We start from the raw sequence: 19,496 nt of genomic DNA, 5'->3' as shown, positions 1-19,496 counted from the left end.
TCATATTTATAAAACTCAGTGCCTCTGTGAAAGGTAAGGATGACTACTGCGTTTGTGGTGCAATCAGAACATTGTGTGTGTGAAGTTATTTTAACGCAAACCAAAGATGCCTTTTAAAAAACAAGTTTACTATATATGCATGCCGGTGCTGGGTGTGAGGTAATTTAAGGTGGTTCTGACAAGTGTCGTACAGGCATCTTCATATCCGGTCACATGGGCGGCAAGCCACTCCCATCCGGTCACATGGGCGGCAAGCCACCCCCAAAAAGGAGGCCACACCCACAGAGTAGGTTCAAACAATTTTTGAAACCCACCACTGGATATATGTAATGTATTTACTGGTCAGGACCTGCCTAGGCAATGGCTCCTCACAGTAGTATAAACTCTCTGTAGGAAGCCATTCATTGTTGGTGTATTTTTCAGAGATATCATTTCATCAAGGACCATGTCAAAGCACGGCTTCAGGGAAGCTTATCTTTACAAATGTATCATTGATTTTGTATCTAAACCACATTCTGTCAAGCTTCAACGAGTAGACAAATTATGCTTATTGTCAAAGGTTACGCAATAAGCATTGTATTAAATATTGATTTCAGCTGCATTTATTGAGTTTCAGACAGGTTTATAGTAAAATAAACAACTGTATTTTATCTGTAATCAGTGTTAGGCCAAATATGATTTAATTTCATTTTCAAACTAGTCTAAATAACATAGCCAGTTTCAATTAGTAAAATTCTTAATTCCTTCTGGAAAATACTATATGAATTGCTTCGCTTGCAGTTTTCCCCTTTCCTTGCCTCTATTCCTGAATTGATGACCCTTGATTATTGAATTAAATGCAGTAATAATCTTTAATCTGACAGATTTTTTAAAAATCAAATAAGATATGTGAATCAGGATTTTGGTTCCTCCAAAGTCACCTACTGCCAATTACCTCCACTAGACCGATAAGATCACATAGATTAGGCCTCCTCCGAATTCCATCAACCAGCCAGTGTAGACTGGCAACTACCCGGAGGAGAGCCTTCTCGGTGGCTGCTCCGACCCTCTGGAATGAACTCCCATGGAGATCCGGACCCTCACCACCCTCCAGACCTTCCGCGCCGCCCTTAAAATCTGGCTGTCCCGGCGGGCCTGGGGTTAAAGACTCTAACCCCTACTCGAATTGTATGACTGTTGAGTTCTTAAATGATGTAGTGTCTTTATGTTGTAAATTGTTTGTCCTTCCCCCCACTTTGAACTGTGAGCCGCCCTGAGTCCCCCCAGGGAAAAGGGCGGCATACAATAAAGTGAAACTGAAACTAAACTGAAACTGAACATGGAGATTAAAACATGTGAAGAATGGTTTCAAGATGTAGGTTGGCTAGTCTAGACAAAAGAAGGACTAGGGGGGACATGGTAGCAGTATTCCAGTATTTGAGAGGCTGCAAAGAAAGAGGAGAGGATCACTTTATTTTCCAAAGCACCAGGGGTCGGAACAAGAAACAATGGATGGAAACTAATCAAGGAGAATAGCAACCTAGAATTAAGGAGAAACTTCCCAACAGTGAGTCAATTAATCAGTGGAACAGCTTGTCTTCAGAAGCAGTAGGTGCTTCATTTTGGGGGGGGGGGGTGTTTAAGGAGAGGCCTGACAGTCACTTGTCTGAAATGATATAGGGTCTCCTATATCATTTGAGCAGGGGGTAGGACTAGAAGACCTCCAAGGTCCCTTCCAGCTCTATTCTGACTGATTTGATTGATTGATTGATTGATTGATTGAAGGAGCTGCAAATAATTCCTTACAATTAGAACAATCAGCTTATGATGTTCATACACTCCTGAGCTTTCTAGTTCCTATCTCAGCATCACAAGATTGAACTTTTGAAATTCAGTTTTTTTTTTCAAAAGTGTAATTCTCATCATCTACAGTTAAATAATAAGTGAAAGTGATCAAATTTGGAACCTGACATTCAACAGCACAAAGTCCAAAACCATCCAAAAAGAGAATAGTTGCCTGATTACTCCCCCCCCAAAAAAAATCTTCCCGTTAATTTCATGAAACATTCTCTATATCTAATTAATATCTAATATCTATATCAATAAATACATCCTTACCCTGCCGTGGCATAGAACAATTCCCTATTATATCTATCAGGTTTGCTTCTGGCCTAAGAAATTATGTCATCCAGTTTGATTGATTCGAAGATGCAATATTGCCTCTACCTTGGGGAAGAGGGGAACAGTTTTACCCAAGTAATTCTTTCATCCAGTTTTCCTGGCAGTGGCAGAGTTGAGATGCAAATTCAATTTGCTCTAATGTTGAAACTGATAAGCAGTTGTGGCTGATGTTGCTGTGTTCTACAGCCTTGCTTCCTGTATTTAATTCCTTTTACTATGTCCTTTTTTTTTTTAAAAAAAATGAATATTATATGTTTCCATTCATTCAACAGGGGCATGCTGTTCATGTGTTTAGGATGCTGGCTTGAGAATCAGGAAGCTTGTGTTTGAGACCCAAGTGCTGCATGGGGTAGGGTGATCTCTCATCCTTCTCTCCCAACTGGGCATCCGCCAACAACAGTGATGTCATCAGCTAATCCTTTCAACCTTCTGACATGAGTGTGATTCAATTAGCAATAGCAATAGCAGTTCGACTTATATACCGCTTCATAGGGCTTTCAGCCCTCTCTAAGCGGTTTACAGAGTCAGCATATCGGCCCCAAGTCTGGGTCCTCATTTCACCACCTCGGAAGGATGGAAGGCTGAGTCAACCTTGAGCCGGTGAGATTTGAACCGCTGAACTGCAGATAGCAGTCAGCTGAAGTGGCCTGCAGTAATGCACCCTAACCACTGCGCCACCTCGGCTCCCTACAGCTACATAGTGTGGCCTTTAGAATGGCAGCTTTTATTGCCAGAGAGAAATGTTTCTCTCTGAGGTGAAAGGACCTCCCTTTTCTGCAAGTAAGATGCAAAAATATAGCTAATCTTGCTTTTCTAGCACTGGTTATCTTGTAGGAACTGCTTGAATAATGAGTGAAAATAACACTAAGTATGCAAAAGGACTTTCTTGAATTAACAATGTCCAGGTTCCCCATATGTCATTTTGTTAATATTACCTTTCCTTCTGATGGAAAGCTCAAGTTGGTAATATTGCTTCTGGTTAGAAATCACAAGGCTAGATTTGGAAAATCCTTCCGTGGAAGTACCAACATTCACTTCAGAAATGAAATATTGCATTCAAATTTCTGTGATGCAGCACCCGAATTTGCCCCTGAGTGTTAAAAAACCAACTCAGCATCTGTTGTAAAATTGCTCAGCTCATTAGTCATGAACCTTGGAAATATGCAGAGTACACAGTGGAGACATTTTAGAATTCATAATCTTGTAGGTCAAACAGATTTCTTGCCTTCTTTTACCAAGGGAGTTAGTGTAACTTTTTTTAATGCATGCTGACATTTCATGGCTAAATCTGACTTATAAGCATGAAGAAATCCCCTAAGAAGGAATAACGGATTCACTGTAAAACTATTTTAATATCCTTCGAAGCGCAAATGTTTATTCCTACTTGGAAAATGAGGAGCAATAGAAGACAGAAACCGCAGTGAAAATATGTGGGATTAGTATTATACTGGTGTGGATTCAGCAATCCAATTTTTCCCGATTTGTTGAAAGTAAAAACTTAGAAAAGAAATAGAGCAGGAATCAACAACATCAAGCCTGCAAGCGATCAGATCAAGTGCGTTTGTGCGCATATTTTTATGCAGTATCCAAAATGCTATGAAATTGCAGTATCTGCAAATCTTGCCTAACTCCTGTAATAATAGCAATATGGGTCATGGAATAAAAATAATTAACTAGCTCCTAGGAAGCACTTTTGGATATACAGTACCGTCAATTGCTATACTGCGAGGAAAATTACAAAGCGAAACAGCATAATTTAATGTCCATTCATAGTTACTGTCAAAGGTAAGATTGTCTAAGTGTGCAAAGCACCTTTGCATACAGAATTAATAATAAGAAAATTCATTGCAGCCATTCTGGGACCATCTAGCAAACAGACTCCATCTGTTGTAGAATGATAATTGCCATTTTGTTCCTTACTTGAAAAGTGCTTGCGACTTTGCTTGAAATGAGTGGCTATTATTTTATTTTATTTCTTTTTAAAAATATATATATATATTTACACAACAAAATACAACTGTTCCTTCTAATGGCAGTTTCAAATCGGTACAATTCTCCTTATGTTATTTTCCCTTCTAATATATTTCATTTGAGTTTCACCATTTTTAACCCTCTTATTTTACTCTTCTATCTGATATATTGGCATTTTGGCCCATTTTCATTATGACCTAAATTATGGGCTTTGAGCTGGTGTATTAAGAAATCAAAGGACACAGCCTCCTTCCCAAGTAGCACCACAATTCTGCATCCCAGGAGGAGAAAAATCTGTGTTCACTCCAGATGACCACTTCATACCACCATTGTTCACAAAAATGAGATCAATAGGTTTAAAAATGTGATAAGGAATGATAAAATATGTTCCAATATTTTAAGGTTATATATGAAGTAGGTTTGCATTTTATGCAGAAGACCCATGGCATATGTAAAAATTCAATAATTAAAGAATGTTGTTGGTGTTTATTTTAAAACCAAAGTGGACCAATATCACATTATAAAAAAATATATAATAAGAAACCAAAATCAAACAAAAGAAAAAGAAAAATCCTGTTTGTGTGTCTGTGTGTGTGTGTTTTTTTTTAACAAAACAGCTGGGAGTATAGAACTACATTTATAGCTGTAGACTATATTCAAAGTTTCAAACATTCATTCAATCTTTTGGTACAGTACAGATACCTGTGTAAGTATTTATAATGCAGAAATAATCTATTAGAATATATTCCATGGAGATAAAACCTGAATAAATCAACCTAACTTAAAGATTCTACAAGACACTTCGCTCTTTGTGTCCAATTCTATTTTATACATATTTAACCATGACTCACACAATCACTTTAATTTTATTACGACAGCTATGTCAAAATTCTCAAAATCCATAGAAACATTTACTAGATCAGAGATTTATAAATTATTTTCTGTAAGTGGCAAATCAAATATATAACTGCCGTTCACTGCTCTAGAAAATTCATTTTTAATCAGAGTTCTTTCATTTCCTTTTCAGTTGCTAAATATTTGAACCTGGAAATTAGCTTAAATTTATTTTGAACACCATTCTTGACATCCAAAATCTTTAACCACTAATTTGAAAAGCATTGCAAAAACATTGTTTCCAGGCAAGTAATTTAGTAGGGCTTCATTTGATGATCTGATAGGATTTTCTACTATCTATGCTGAAATATAATGAATAGTTGCATACCATGTTTGTTGGACTTATCAAAATAATAGTACATTATAATGCTTCTGGCTCTCATCATATGTTATATGTTTAGCTCAGCAAATTGTTCAGGTTTCTACAGCTGCAGGATGTTGCTTATACATTTTGCTTTGCCAGGGTAATATTTTATTGCAACTACTCTTTTCATGATCTGTTTTGTTCACATTTTCCTCAAAGGCTATTCAGGTTTGAGATTCTCTCTCTCAAAATAGAACGCCTCGTTAAGAGGTTAAAATGACACTAGCAGTCATTATGTTCAGATATAGTAGTTCTGCTTTAGACTACTTCATACTTGTGTGGTAACATCTGAAGAACATGTAGAAAATTTAGAGACTAAACGATGCTGACCTACATCTTGCTAACAATGCTAAGGACTACTGGAAATGCTTCAGGGATGTTGTCCATTCATCTGCATCGAAGATGTCAGGGCCTTCTACTTGCAAGCAGCAAGATTGGTTCGGCGAGAATGATGAGGAGATACAAGTTTGACTTCTGAAAAACATCATCTTCATTGTGTCTATCAGAATGATTTCTCATCAGCTGAAGGAAAAATGTCTTCACTAGTACTAATAGAATAGATCAGAATAAACTGTGTAAAATGGAAGATTCCAGACTGAGTGCCAAGGCAGACAAAATATAGGGATTTCCTGATAGAGACAACCTAAAGTAGTTCTATGAAGATCCTGAAGCACAGGGGAACTGCCAGAGGACGGGAAAAGAGCTGATGTGGTTCCCATATTCAAAAAAGGGGGAAAATAGATCCATGAAACTACAGACCCATCAGCCTGACCTCAATTCCAGGGAAGATTCTGGAAAAGATAATCAAGCAACGAATCAGTGAACACCTAGAAGCAAACAAAGTAATAACCAAAAGCCAATATGGGTTTGTCAAAAACAGATCATGCCAGCCTAATCTTATTGCATTCTTTGACAAAGTGATAAAATAAGTGGACCAGAGGAATGCTGTCGATATAATTTACTTGGACTTCAGTAAGGCATTGATAAAGTAGACCATAACCTACTACTTGATAAAATAGAAAAATGTGAGTTAGAGAGCCTCACCACCAGATGGATTCGTAACTGGTTGGTCAACTGCACTCAACGGTAGTCCTCAATGGAACTGCATCTACATAGCAATAGCAATAGCAGTTAGACTTATACCGCTTCATAGGGCTTTCAGCCCTCTCTAAGCAGTTTACAGAGTCAGCATATCACCCCCAACAACAATCCGGGTCCTCATTTACCCACCTCGAAGGATGAAGGCTGAGTCAACCCTGAGCCGGTGAGATTGAACAGCCGAACTGCAGAACTAGCAGTCAGCTGAAGCAGCCTGCAGTGCTGCATTTAACCATTGTGCCACCTCGGCTCCTGCTACATGGAGGGAGGTATGCAGTGGAGTACCCCAAGGCTCTGTTTTAGGACCAGTACTCTTCAACATCTTCATCAATGATTTGGACAAGGGGATAGATGGGGAACTCATCAAATTTGCAGATGACACCAAGCTAACAGAAATAGCCAACACTCTGGAAGATAGGCTTAAGATACAAAAAGATCTTGACAGACTTGAACATTGGACGCTATCTAACAAATGAAATTCAATGGTGAAAAAAGTAAGGTTCTACATTTAGGCAAGAAAAACAAAATGCACAGGTATATTATATGTGCCATCTTGCTCAGTAGTGGTGACTGTGAGAGTTTTAGTGGACAATCACTTAAATATGAACCAGCTGCCAAAGAAGACAACGCAGTTCTAGGCTCCATAAACAGAGGGATAGAATCAAGATCATGGTGAAGTGTTAATACCAACTTTATAATGCCTTGGTAAGGCCACACTTGGAATACGGCATTCAGTTTGGTCACCATGATGTAAAAAAATGTAGAGACTTAGAAAGAGTGCAGAGAAGAGCAACAAGATGATTAGGGGACTGGAGGCTAAAACATATGAAGAACAGTTGTTGGAATGGATAGTCTAGTGTTATGAAAAGAAGGACCAGGGGTGACATGATAGCAGTGTTCCAATATCTCAGAGACTGCCACAAAGAAGAGGGAATCAAACATTTCCAAAGCACCTGAGGGTAGGACAAGAAGCAATGAAACTAATCAAGGAGAGAAGCAACTTAGAATTAAGGAGAAATTTCCTGACAGTAAGAACAATTAATCAGTGGAACAACTTGCCTGCAGAAGTGTAAATGCTCCAACACTGGAAATTTTAAAGAAGAGATTGGATAACCATTTGTGCTGAAGTGGTATAGGGTTTCCTGCCTAAACAGGGGTTTGGACTAGAAGACCTCCAAGGTCCCTTCCAATTGTTATTTGATATTCTGTTATATTCTATATTCTTAGATCTTAACACTCTCTATGGATCTGGCATCTTGGGGTTTTCTCTTTTATGACTATAGATGGCACACCTTATTAGAGAGAAGGCTCAGAGGATGCAGAGATAGCTGAACATTTGAAGCCATCTTCACTGATCGTATCCATTAATGATGATGCAAGAGATGGGGTTCCCAGATCAATATCAAAAGCACCATGGATTGACCCTCTAGTAGTAGAGAGGCCGACGTGGCGCAGGTGGTTAGGGTGCAGTACTACAGGCCACTTCAGCTGACTGTTATCTGCAGTTCAGCGGTTCAAATCTCAACGGCTCAGGGTTGACTCAGCCTTTCATCCTTCCGAGGTGGGGTGAAATGAGGACCTGGATTGTTGTTGGGGGCAATATGCTGACTCTGTAAACTGCTTAGAGAGGGCTGAAAGGCCCTATGACGCGGTATATAAGTCTAACTGCTACTGCATTGCTAGTACCATAATTGAAGTTGTTGTAACCACGGCAAAATCCAGGGGCAAATGCCACACCGCAGAGATATGCAAAGTTGAGGGTCCTGTGTTCATTTGTTTTATTTATGAGAAAATTTTATATGATGTCCAACCCACTCACAGTGATCTGGGCTGCTCACAGAAGTAAAACCACAAATCGAAACCGAATAAAATTTCATTCCTTTGGCGGAAAACAGTCAAGTAACCACTTGCTGAGTTCCATATCACCTTAGAGTTCCAAGGCTAACTATGCAGTGGTGAGATTCACTTTTTTTTTTACTACTGGTTCTGTGGCCATGGCTTGGTGAGCGTGTCATGGCTGGCGCAGGGCTGGGGACATGGCAGGGGAAAGATACTGCAAAATCTCCATTCCCTCAACCAGCTGGCACTTGGGAGGCAGAGAATAGCTGGGGGTGGGGCAGGGGTGGGTTTCAAAAATTATTCGAACCTACTCTGTGGGTGTGGCCTCCTTTGTGGGAGTGGCTTGCCATCCATGTGACCGGATGGGAGTGGCTTGCCGCCCATGTGACCGGATATAAAGATGCCGACGACATTGTCAGAACCATCTTAAATTACCTAGCGCACACAGCACGGCTGCATAAGATATGAGGTAAATTTTTTTTAAAAGGCATCTTTGGTGTGCGTAAAACAACTTCAACACACGCAATGTTCTGATTGCGCCACAAACGCAGTAGTCATCCTTACCTTTCACAGAGGCACTGATTTTATAAATAGGAGCATGATAGGTAGAATAATCATATCCAAGGCAAAAAAGGATCAAAAAATTTGGAACTCTTCTGTAGGTGTGGCCTGCTTCTGAGTCCATGGTGGGACTCTTCTAACCGGTTCAGTAGATTTGAGGAACCGGTTCTACCGAATAGGTGCGAACTGGTAGGAACCACCAGTTCTCCAAACCACTCCAAAAATTTCCGGTACCAGTTCTCCAGAACTGGTCAGAACCTGTGACATACCACCTCTGAAACTATGTTTCAGGGCCTTTCTAAAGGTGTTAGGGGGTATGTGCAATTACCTCTGATTTTAGTAAAGGAAAACCAGAGCAAAAAAAAGAAAAATCAACAGAAGTTCTTTTTGCCCTCTTTGAATTTAAAACTTCTCTTTTGCTTTCAGAATAAAAATAAACGCATTAACAAATTATGTTCCCCTCTCCCCTCACTAAATTGTCTCAGTGTTTAACTATTATCTATAAAATCGTATCGTAGGAAAGTATTTAGGATTTTAGTCTTTTATAGATTTATAGGCCGCCCTTTTCCCTGAGGGGACTCAGGGCGGCTTACAATCATTAGGGAGCGGAGTGGGGTTGTGGGCGGGTGCAATTCAGAATAAAAATTGTAAACAAAATAAAGTAATAAAACACCAACTTGCAGTCAACATTCAACACTCGGGTGGGGCAAATTAAAGACTTATCCCCAGGCCTGTTGGGAGAGCCAGGTCTTGAGGGCTGCGCGGAAGGTCTGGACGGTGGTGAGGGTGCGTATCCGACGGGGAGATCGTTCCACAGGGTCGGAGCTGCAACAGAAAGGCTCTCCTGGTAGTCGCCAGTCGACATTGACTGGCGGATGGGATTCGGAGGAGGCCCCAGTCTGTGCGATCTTATCGGTCGGAGGGAGGTAATCGGCAGAAGGCGTCTCTCAAGTACTCAGATCCACTACCATGAAGGGCTTTAAAGATGGTCATCAGCACCCTGAAGCGCACCCGGAGATCAACAGGTAGCCAGTGCAGCTCGCGGAGGATGGGTGTTATGAAAGAAAATGATGAGCTCTTAAAAGTAGCCACAGATATTTTAATTCCCAATTTTATCAACAGACAGATTTTATCTGAGAAGTCACTTTGAGGGTATAAGTAGGGAAAAAATATGAAATAGCTGTTCTAAATTAAATGGTTAGACTCTGTAAGGTGTCCTTCCACATGGCACATCATGTCCATTCAAACCACAATCTCTTTTGGACTGGAAAATTGTTTAATTAACAACAGAATACATCAACTTTAAGCTAATATTTGTGTTCCAGGTGCTGGCTATAGAGCAGAAGGCAATGGTACATTACACTGCCAGAAACCTGTTATGGATAGAATATTTTGTTGGAAACGAGGCACGTTCTGGAAGCTTGTGTAAGCACAATCTGAAATTACAGTTACATCTGCTCTTGTATTGGTGTTGAAGCACCAACCAAATGATTTTCTCATGATTTGGCAGAATCATTAGGGCAGCCGTTTGGTTCCCAAATAAATGCTCGTTGGTTTTACCAATGTTTGTGAATGTCTCATCTCTTATTTGGCAAATGGCTTTGTAGCATCCAATTTGTAGCATCCAGCAATTGAGCAGTATATTCTTGCTCTCCACCTCATGTCCAACCCTAAATTCAGCTTTGGTGGGTGGAGATTCCTTTAATAATAGGAAAACAATAAATGCTCTTGTGCATGATGTCCTTTTATGTTTGAAGGGTTGGAATATTTTGCAAACTGTGCATCCCCATTAAGTGCCTACACCAATATAGTTTACAATTTCCTTCTTTTGCATAGAATCTAGCTAAATAGAATGTGAATAGTATTTTTATTGAAGACACTTGTAGAAGAAAAATACAAATGTATTTGTATTCTTTACAAATGTAAAGAAGAAAGGCAGAATAAAATGATAAATAAGTAACAAATGAAGAGAGAGAGAAAGAGGAGAGAGAGAGAGAGAGAAGGAAGGAAGCTTATCTTTTACAGCAGTTATAAATACTTTATATGTTATACTCTCTTTATAATTATATTGTGGCACTTTTCTTTCCATATTTACCCTTTTAATTATCAAGTCTATAAAATCACATTTCTATTTTCAGCAAAACGTCCAGAGATAGTTGTCACTGATAAATGTAATAATGTCTTTTCCCTAATCAAACAGTCAATTTGACATCTCTAATTTTTGAATCTTATCAACCATTCCTGCATTGTAGAGAAGTCTTTCCCTTTTGTTATAATTTTACTTCATTTACCATGTACAATTTTTCCCCCATTGTCTATCGCTGTCCACCAGTCCACATTGTTTTTTCCAGTTGTCTATTCAGGTCCACAACAAAAATAAATCTGTAAAAAAATCTTTAAAAATTCTTGTAGACTGTGCGTCTTCGAACCCAACTTTTAAAAACTTGTTTACAAGTTCCCAAGCAAGATAAAATGACATTTCCACATTTCCAATATAATTTAAAGGACCTTAACATTCTACAAAGTTTTTTGTTATCATAAGAATCTGAATTGTTCTAGATATGTAAGAATTCAGGAGTACTTGGCCCAATTAAAAAAGGGATTAATACTGTACTGAAATATGGACCTCCTTGAAAGAGTCTAGAAATTACAGACATAGTTTATTTCTATAAGGGGTAGAAAAACTTTGGAGGGGATTCTTTTTTTCATTCGCCTATCATTTTCTGTTTTTTGTTGCTTGTCTCTTTCTTCTATTTTATTTTTCTTCCTCGTATTTTCTTTCCTCTTTTTTTTGTCCCTTCTAAGAATAAATGAGATCTAGTTACATTTAGAATATAAGCATCCAACATCAGACTATACAAATGGGTAAAAAGGAATGATTGGGTAGAGCATATTACACTAATATTATAATCCATACAAGAGAGAGAGAGAGAGAGAGAGAGAGAGAGAGAGGAGAGAGAGAGAGAGAGAGAGAGAGAGAGAGAGAGAGAGGAGGAGAGAGGAGAGAGAGAGAGAGAGAGAGAGAGAGAGAGAGAGAGGAGAGGAGAGGAGAGGAGAGAGAGAGAGAGGAGAGAGAGAGAGAGGAGAAATTATAACCTGGCATTGTTAACACTGAAATTAAAATAGCATAATTAAAGTTCTTATTCATTTGGGGAGGGGTTAATTTAAGGTTGTTCTGTTTTTGTTATTACACATGAGGTTGAGTGTTTATTTTATTTCCATGTGCACAATTCAACATATGAATTCTAATGTGCCACAAGATTCATGAGCTTCACGTGCATCTTTCACTTTTTTCAATTGCTGAATTTCAGAGGAAAAAGTGGCTTTTGCTTGTTATGCTCTAAAGTATCTTAATGGATCTCAGTCAATACTTTTGGAATTCTTCCAACAAGAAAATGTTTCCTTATTTTGAAAAATAGAATAAATGATGGGAAAAAATAGATCTGAAGAATCTTCATCTCTATGCAAAAGTCATTATCTCAACCTTTCATTAGAATTTGAGATTTATTATTTGGTATTTCCAGGAATGCTAAAGCATTTTTTTCCCCAATCCTTTTATTACTGTCTTGTAAATTAGCCACTAAATAAGTACCTTCATTTGCAAATTAATCAATTAAGAGGCTAATAATCTATTTCCATGCTATCTCTAAAAGAGGGAAGCTTAGCTTTATATCTAGCATTGGAAAAATGCTTCTAGTGAATAACGTGAAGAAAGATATAAAGTGATTTGTCCTTCCTTCAGCAGCACATTTTCCTTCCCTCTTCTGAGGCCAACGTAGAAGTATAGGGTGACAGAAAAAGAGTAATAAATTCATCCTTTACCTGCATAGAATTCCTTCTTTTGCCTACACTATTTTTTTTAAAAATAAATAGTATTTATTTTTTAAAAAAAATATAGTGCTTCTTCTTTTAACAATGCCTAGAGCAGAGGTAGTCAACCTTTTTCTATCTACCGCCCACTAATGGATCATTTTGATGGAAAAAATTCCTTACCGCCCACCAGTTTTTGCACAAGTGTGGAACATGAGCATATTTTTTTTTCAGACATGGGTTCTAAATTTGTTTCACAATTTAACAACTACTTTACTATTACGTTTTGATCTGCACTTCACACAGTGCTTTTCCCCTCCTCTTTTCCCTTTTATTACAAACACCAAAAACAATGCTGTATTAGGTGCCAATTTTTATTAAGTGTTACCATCAAAGCAAAATTCCTTTTCCTGCCTTCTTCTTTACCTTAGTATTTCACTATATCAAGGATCTCTTTTCCCTTTTTTATTTTCTCCTTCTTCTCCCTTTACTTATTTCTTTTTTCATTTTATAAGATAACCAAACTTAATTTATGAGCCACACTAAACACTGCTTACTCTCCTTTATTTTATCCCCTTTTCTCTATTTTCTTTTTTGTTATTTTTTTATCTTTTCCTTTTTATCTCCTTTTTTTTTTTTACCTTCCTTAGGACAATGTACAAAAGTAAGGCTGAGCTAGTTAGCCCACTTATTATTATTAGCCAACAACAATTCTCTCATGCCTATAATAGCAATAGCAATAACAGTTAGACTTACATACCGCTTCATAGGGCTTTCAGCCCTCTCTGAGCGGTTTACAGAGTCAGCATATTGCCCCCAACAACAATCCGGGTCCTCATTTTACCCACCTCGGAAGGATGGAAGGCTGAGTCAACCTTGAGCCGGTGAGATTTGAACAGCCGAACTGCTGAACTGCAATCAGCTGAAGTAGCCTGCAGTGCTGCATTTAAACACTGTGCCACCTCAGCTCTATAACTTTTCTTTCTCCTATTTTGCAACTGCTCTGCTACACTTTATTTCATAAGATAACAAAACTTATCTGCCTATCCCTGCTATCAGTTTCCACTCCTCCCCTTCCTCTTCCCACGTGTTTGCTTGTTTGCGTGCACGCGCACGTTGGTTTATTGATGCGTGCGCTCGCGCCTGCCCACTTGCTCAAAAGGAGGTTTTCCCTACCACTCACCTGGAATCCCGAAACACCCACTTGTGGGCCGTAGGGACCAGGTTGACAACTCATGGCCTAGAGCAATTTACAATAACTATACATGTCAAAAGCAAGATTAAAAGCAGATCAAAATCCAGGTGAAAAGAATTCAAATAACATAAAACCAAAAATTATAAGCAAATAGGAGGAGGATAGATAAATGACCGGAGAATGGCAATATAAAACATTAGCTTTGGAGCCTCTGATACCACAGAGGATAAAATAATTCCACAGGACAGGTTCACGACGTATCCATGCAAAGTACAATGACAATGCCCCCAAGCCGATAACACAATAATTTTGTCCTACAAATGAATATTTGTGCCATGTCAGGAAGAAACAGCCAGAACCACATGTGTAGAGTTCAAGCTGACTGTTTCATTGTATTCTGCCTTTCCTTGGGAAGAGATGGATAAGGTTCTATGTATCTTGGGAGAGGGGGATTATTCCTAGCTTTTTGCAGCTAAGCAATAACAGAAGGCTAATTCCCCATTTGAGTCCTCATTTCTGGCTTGCTGGGCATTCCCCAACATGTCAGGATTTAGATTTAGATTTAGATAAGTTTATTTATATGCCGCCCTTTTCCCTGGGGGGACTCAGGGCGGTTCACAACTTAAAAGGGGGGGGGAGGAAGACAAACTTTTAACATATAAAACAATACATAATTAAAACACAACATTCATACCATTCGGGCGGGTTACAGTCTTAACCCCAGGCCTGATGGGATAGCCAGATTCTGAGGGCTGTGCGGAAGGTCTGGAGGATGGTGAGGGTACGAATCTCCACGGGGAGATCGTTCCATAGGGTCGGAACTGCCACCGAGAAGGCTCTCCTCCACGTGGTTGCCAGTCGACATTGACCGGCAGATGGAACTCGGAGTAGGCCTAATCGATGAGATCTAATAGGTCGCGTGGAGGTAATTGGCAGTAGGCAGTCTCTCAAGTACCCAGATCCACTACCATGAAGGGCTTTATGGGTGACAAGTAGCACCTTGAAGCGTACCCGGAGATCGACAGGTAGCCAGTGCAGCTTGCAGAGGATAGGTGTTATGTGGGTGAAGCGAGGTGCACCCACAATCGCTCGCGCGGCCGCATTCTGGACTAGGATGTCCAACACAAGTACATAAGTTATGGAACTGAATAATTATACAAACATCACCCTTGCAGTTAGTTGCCTATGATTCCATCCTAGATGGAATATCATATCTAGATTACAAAGACAATTGCTAGATAGCAGCAGAACCATCCAGATTTTTGAACCCCAAATTTGGTAACCTTGACTTCAGAGTTATTGCCAATTAGCAAGCTACACCATGCAATTCAAGATCTTTCCCACATATTTTGGTTCCTGAGAGATGAACAAAATGGCCTGTTCCTACATTTGTCTCTGGAGGTCCCCTGCATTGTCAAATGCAAGATCATTTTTCTCTGAATTTGACTCTCATCTTCCTCCATTCTGGCCAATTCTTTCAAAGCCCCCTTTTAGTTCTTCTGCAGGATAATAGAATTGTTATGTTGATAACTTTTCGCCTTTATACATACATGTATCTTATTTGTGTGTTGTGGCCCAGCAGGAGCCGTTGGAGCTGCCACCAGACTCTGACAGCGAGGGTCCTATGAGTCGGCTCTGGAGGATGTGGAGGACCCTGCACAGGGTTCCGACTCGAGCAGGGTGCAGAGAGGCTGGTTGGCCACCAGGGGCACCTGAGCCTTGGATCAGTGGGGAGGAGACAAGGGAGTGTGATCCGGATGTCATTCATTGGAGCAGTGGGGAGGAGCCAAGGGAGTTGTTCCTGAATGCCCGGCAACGAAGAGCTAATAGGCGTAAGGAACAGTTACGCAGTTACAGGAGATAATTGCACTCAGCTAGTGGTAATTAGGATCCTCTCAAGACTATAAAAGGAATGATTCTGCGCACGCCCTTTTGCAGGAGTCAACATATTCACTAGAGCTGGTGGCTAGCTTGGCAGGCTGGATTGCTGCCAAGGTTAGTCTGTTCTGGATTGCTGCCAAGTTTAGTCTGTGCTGGATTGCTGCCAAGGTCCTGTCTCTGTGTTAATAAATCCTTGCAGTATCTTTGTCTCTGTGTGCTTTGGTGTAGGATGAGGGGGGTCAGAACATTTGTGTATATCATGCTATGTGGTTAAATGTTGGATTTTTACTTCATCTTCCTTTTTCTTATATTTCTTTCTCCTGCTTTCTCTTAGCTCTGGTAGCACAAGATTTGCCAAACTTGGTCTCGACTTCAGGCAGCAATTTTCAGAGAGTTTATTTACACAAGAATTCCTTTGCTAAGAGAATTTTTATCCATCTTTTTATACTAGGCAAAACAAGTCAAACGCTGCAGGAGAACTTGGCTAATGGCTTAATGAGTAATGCTTGAGAGTCAGTGACCAGCTTTATTTGGTTGCCTAGGAAACACAATTGTAGAAAACCCAGTCTTTCTTTTGATCTCTGTTTGCCCAGAAGAGTTAGCAGTTCAGTTATGGTTCTTTTGAAAGTAGAAAGCATCTCGATGCACCTTAAAGGACATGAAATTTATTACGACTTAAGCTTTCATGAACCGCAGGCTCCTACTCTGGATGCATATGTAATTTTTAAGAAAAATCATAGCAATAGAGGAACAAACTATTTTCCACAACAGATGCCACAAAACTCTTCATGGTATGTTTAGCAACAGATAACATCATTGTGTCCTTCTCAAAAAAAATGTTGTTGGGAATGATCACTAATTTAACTTGCATGCATTGAAGTGCTGATTGAATTGTCATGCTATTTAAAATTCATCACCAAGTAACCTTAAGCTTTGACAAGTTTCCCCTCCTCTAACAACGGAGGGATATTTTTTACCATTTGGGAAGTATGTGGTATGCATCTAACGGAAATAGATGTTTCCTAGTATTAAAGAGGCCACCAGAGGCATTACTTTCTAAGGAAATTGTTTCTGATCTGTAACAAATTGAAAAAGAAGGATCTGCTTGGCATGCCCCCTTGTCTAAAACTCTGTAAATATTTAAAAGCAGAAAGGCAAAGTTATATAAACATAAAGGAGATTTATAATGGGAGAAGGAGAAAGTATATACAGGGAATAATTGTATTTCTTTCTCCTTAATAAAGAAAAAAAAGATGTGATTAAAAAGAGTCACGATGGCGCATGATTAGAGTGCAGTACTGCAGGCTACTTCTGCTGACTGCTGGCTGCCTGGAATTTGGCAGTTCAAATCTCACCAGGATCAAGGTTGACTCAACCTTCCAAGGTGGGTAAAATTAGGGCCCAGATTGTTGGGGGCAATATGCTGACTCTGTAAACCACTTAGAGAGATGAAAGAAATGTCCTTCTGGGTTCGGCTCCAAGTGGGGAAGAAGGCACTGGAGACATGGAGGCTGCTTGGAAAGATGGTTTATTGTTGGACAGGGCCACATGGCTTGAGCCCTGGACAGAAAAGGTGATCGCATGCTTCAATGTTGGGAGAAGAAGAAGAGAAGGGCTTGCTAGGCTTTTTATACCTGTTTAGTCCCACCTCTCTGTTTCCTGTTCCTATGTAACAAATGTATTCTGATTGGTTGTCAGACTCCCATGGGGCCATGCAGGGGCAACTCTCTAGGCTGTGGTTTGAATCCAGGTATAGATGAGTTCTGGATGCCATGTGGAGAGTTGAGTAAAGTTCCAACATCATCATGCCTTTACTCCCATCCCCCCTGGGGCTGCAGTGGAGAAGTCTTTATTATGTAAAGTGGACTAGCCTGGCTGTGTCAATGGCCCATTAACTGGGGAGGGGAAGGAAGCTACAGGCAATTATTCTGTCTTTTAAAACATGTTTCTTTGTTTTCACATCCAGAGAAATATTCTGCCTTTTCAATATTTCCTAGGATATTTCATTTTTCTGGGAGAGGGCTGGATGATAACTTCCCACAAGTGGGCTGTAAAACACTGTGAAGTGATATATAAGTCTAAGTGCTATTGCTATTATGTTGGGAGAGGAACCTCTGACATATCACATAACTATCCAATGGAAAAGAAACTGTTTTCCATTTCCATGATACTGAATAGCTCACAGATACCTCCTGAACTTCCTACAAAAGTTCTCTGTGTGCTTTTTGGCGTAACTTCTTCTACATATACTTCTTCAGTAACCTGATTTTATATAGCTATACTGGCATTGCCAGGGCAGGATCTTGGGGCAGAATATTAGGGCACTATCCAGGTGCTCTTTAAGAAAAATGTCAATTATCTGAGTTTTGGCAGCCTGACTATTATTATGATATACATCCAAGAGCAAAACACAGCAGACAACACACAGAGCCTTTATAAAGGTAATCGTGGTTTATATACAAATGTATACAGACGCATTCATGGAGATAAATTCCTTACCACTCAGCTATGGACACAAGGAGATAAACGAGATACACAACGAGGAGAGAGAAACGCTCTCTAATGGCTACTTATATACAGACATCTGACCATAGTCTCCACCCCACCAGAGTCTTAAAGAGGCAATACCATATATTGCTGAATCATCCCCATCGCATCAGCTTACACTTTACAGCATCCTTACATCTGCTGGCAGCTACTAAATCCTCATTACTTGACTTCAATGCATTCTCAAGTCAAGCTTGACTTTTGATGATTAATTCATGGCCATAAAGGATGCAGTTTCCTGGACAGCAATAATGAAACAATTCTCCTAGTTTTAGCTTATAGCTCTGGTAGTCCCTGGTGCTAGCCAGGATTGATTCTGCTTAACTCTGAATCCAAACATGGTTGGCCCAGTGCTACTTCTGCTCCTAGCTACACTAGTAAATGTTTGGGTGTTAGTAAATGTTAGGATGAACGACAGACATATCTATTATCAACATGGTGTGGCATTACCAGTGAGATAGATAGATAGATAGATAGATAGATAGTAGATAGATAGATAGATAGATAGAGATAGATAGATAGATAGATAGATAGATAGATAGATAGATAGATAGATAGATAGATATGCTGCAGCTGAGCTCAGATTCTCTCCTTTTTCCCCTATTTTTGTCTTGTATGAGTTCCTTGGCCTGTCTGGTTTTTAATAATATGCCCCACTTATCTTTGTGTGTTCTGCTATACTACATGCTTCTGTAACAAAAGCAACAAAATGTTATACCACCCTGAAAGAATTAAAACCCTCTGGGTCTTGCCACAATCATTAATTAAAGCTCCAAATTAAGTGAAATTCATTTTGCCCTTAGTCACAGAAATATTTAATTATACCCATTTAATGTTACCAATGTATTAAGTAGCTACAATTATTTAGAAAAAAAAAAAGCATATATGTGAAAAGCAAATACTCAAAATGTCTAATTACAAACCATCGCTAGGAAGCATACATTGGCATGATGTTTGGTACTCACATGCTTAATGAACTGTAAGTGTTCACTGCATCAAGATGTTTTCCTATGAGAGGAAGAGATTCGCCTTTTTCAAAATGGTTGTACCTTGTGCAGTTCCCATTCAGTGCAATTGATCTTATGTGGGAGATATTTCCCATTGGATGTTGTCAAATATTAAAACAACTGATCCTTCGTATATAGAACTTAAATATCTCCTGTTATTTTCCTTCCT

This window comes from Thamnophis elegans, chromosome 6 (genome assembly GCF_009769535.1).
Source record: "Thamnophis elegans isolate rThaEle1 chromosome 6, rThaEle1.pri, whole genome shotgun sequence".
Taxonomy (NCBI): Eukaryota; Metazoa; Chordata; class Lepidosauria; order Squamata; family Colubridae; genus Thamnophis; species Thamnophis elegans.
Note: the sequence above shows the minus strand (reverse complement) of the source record.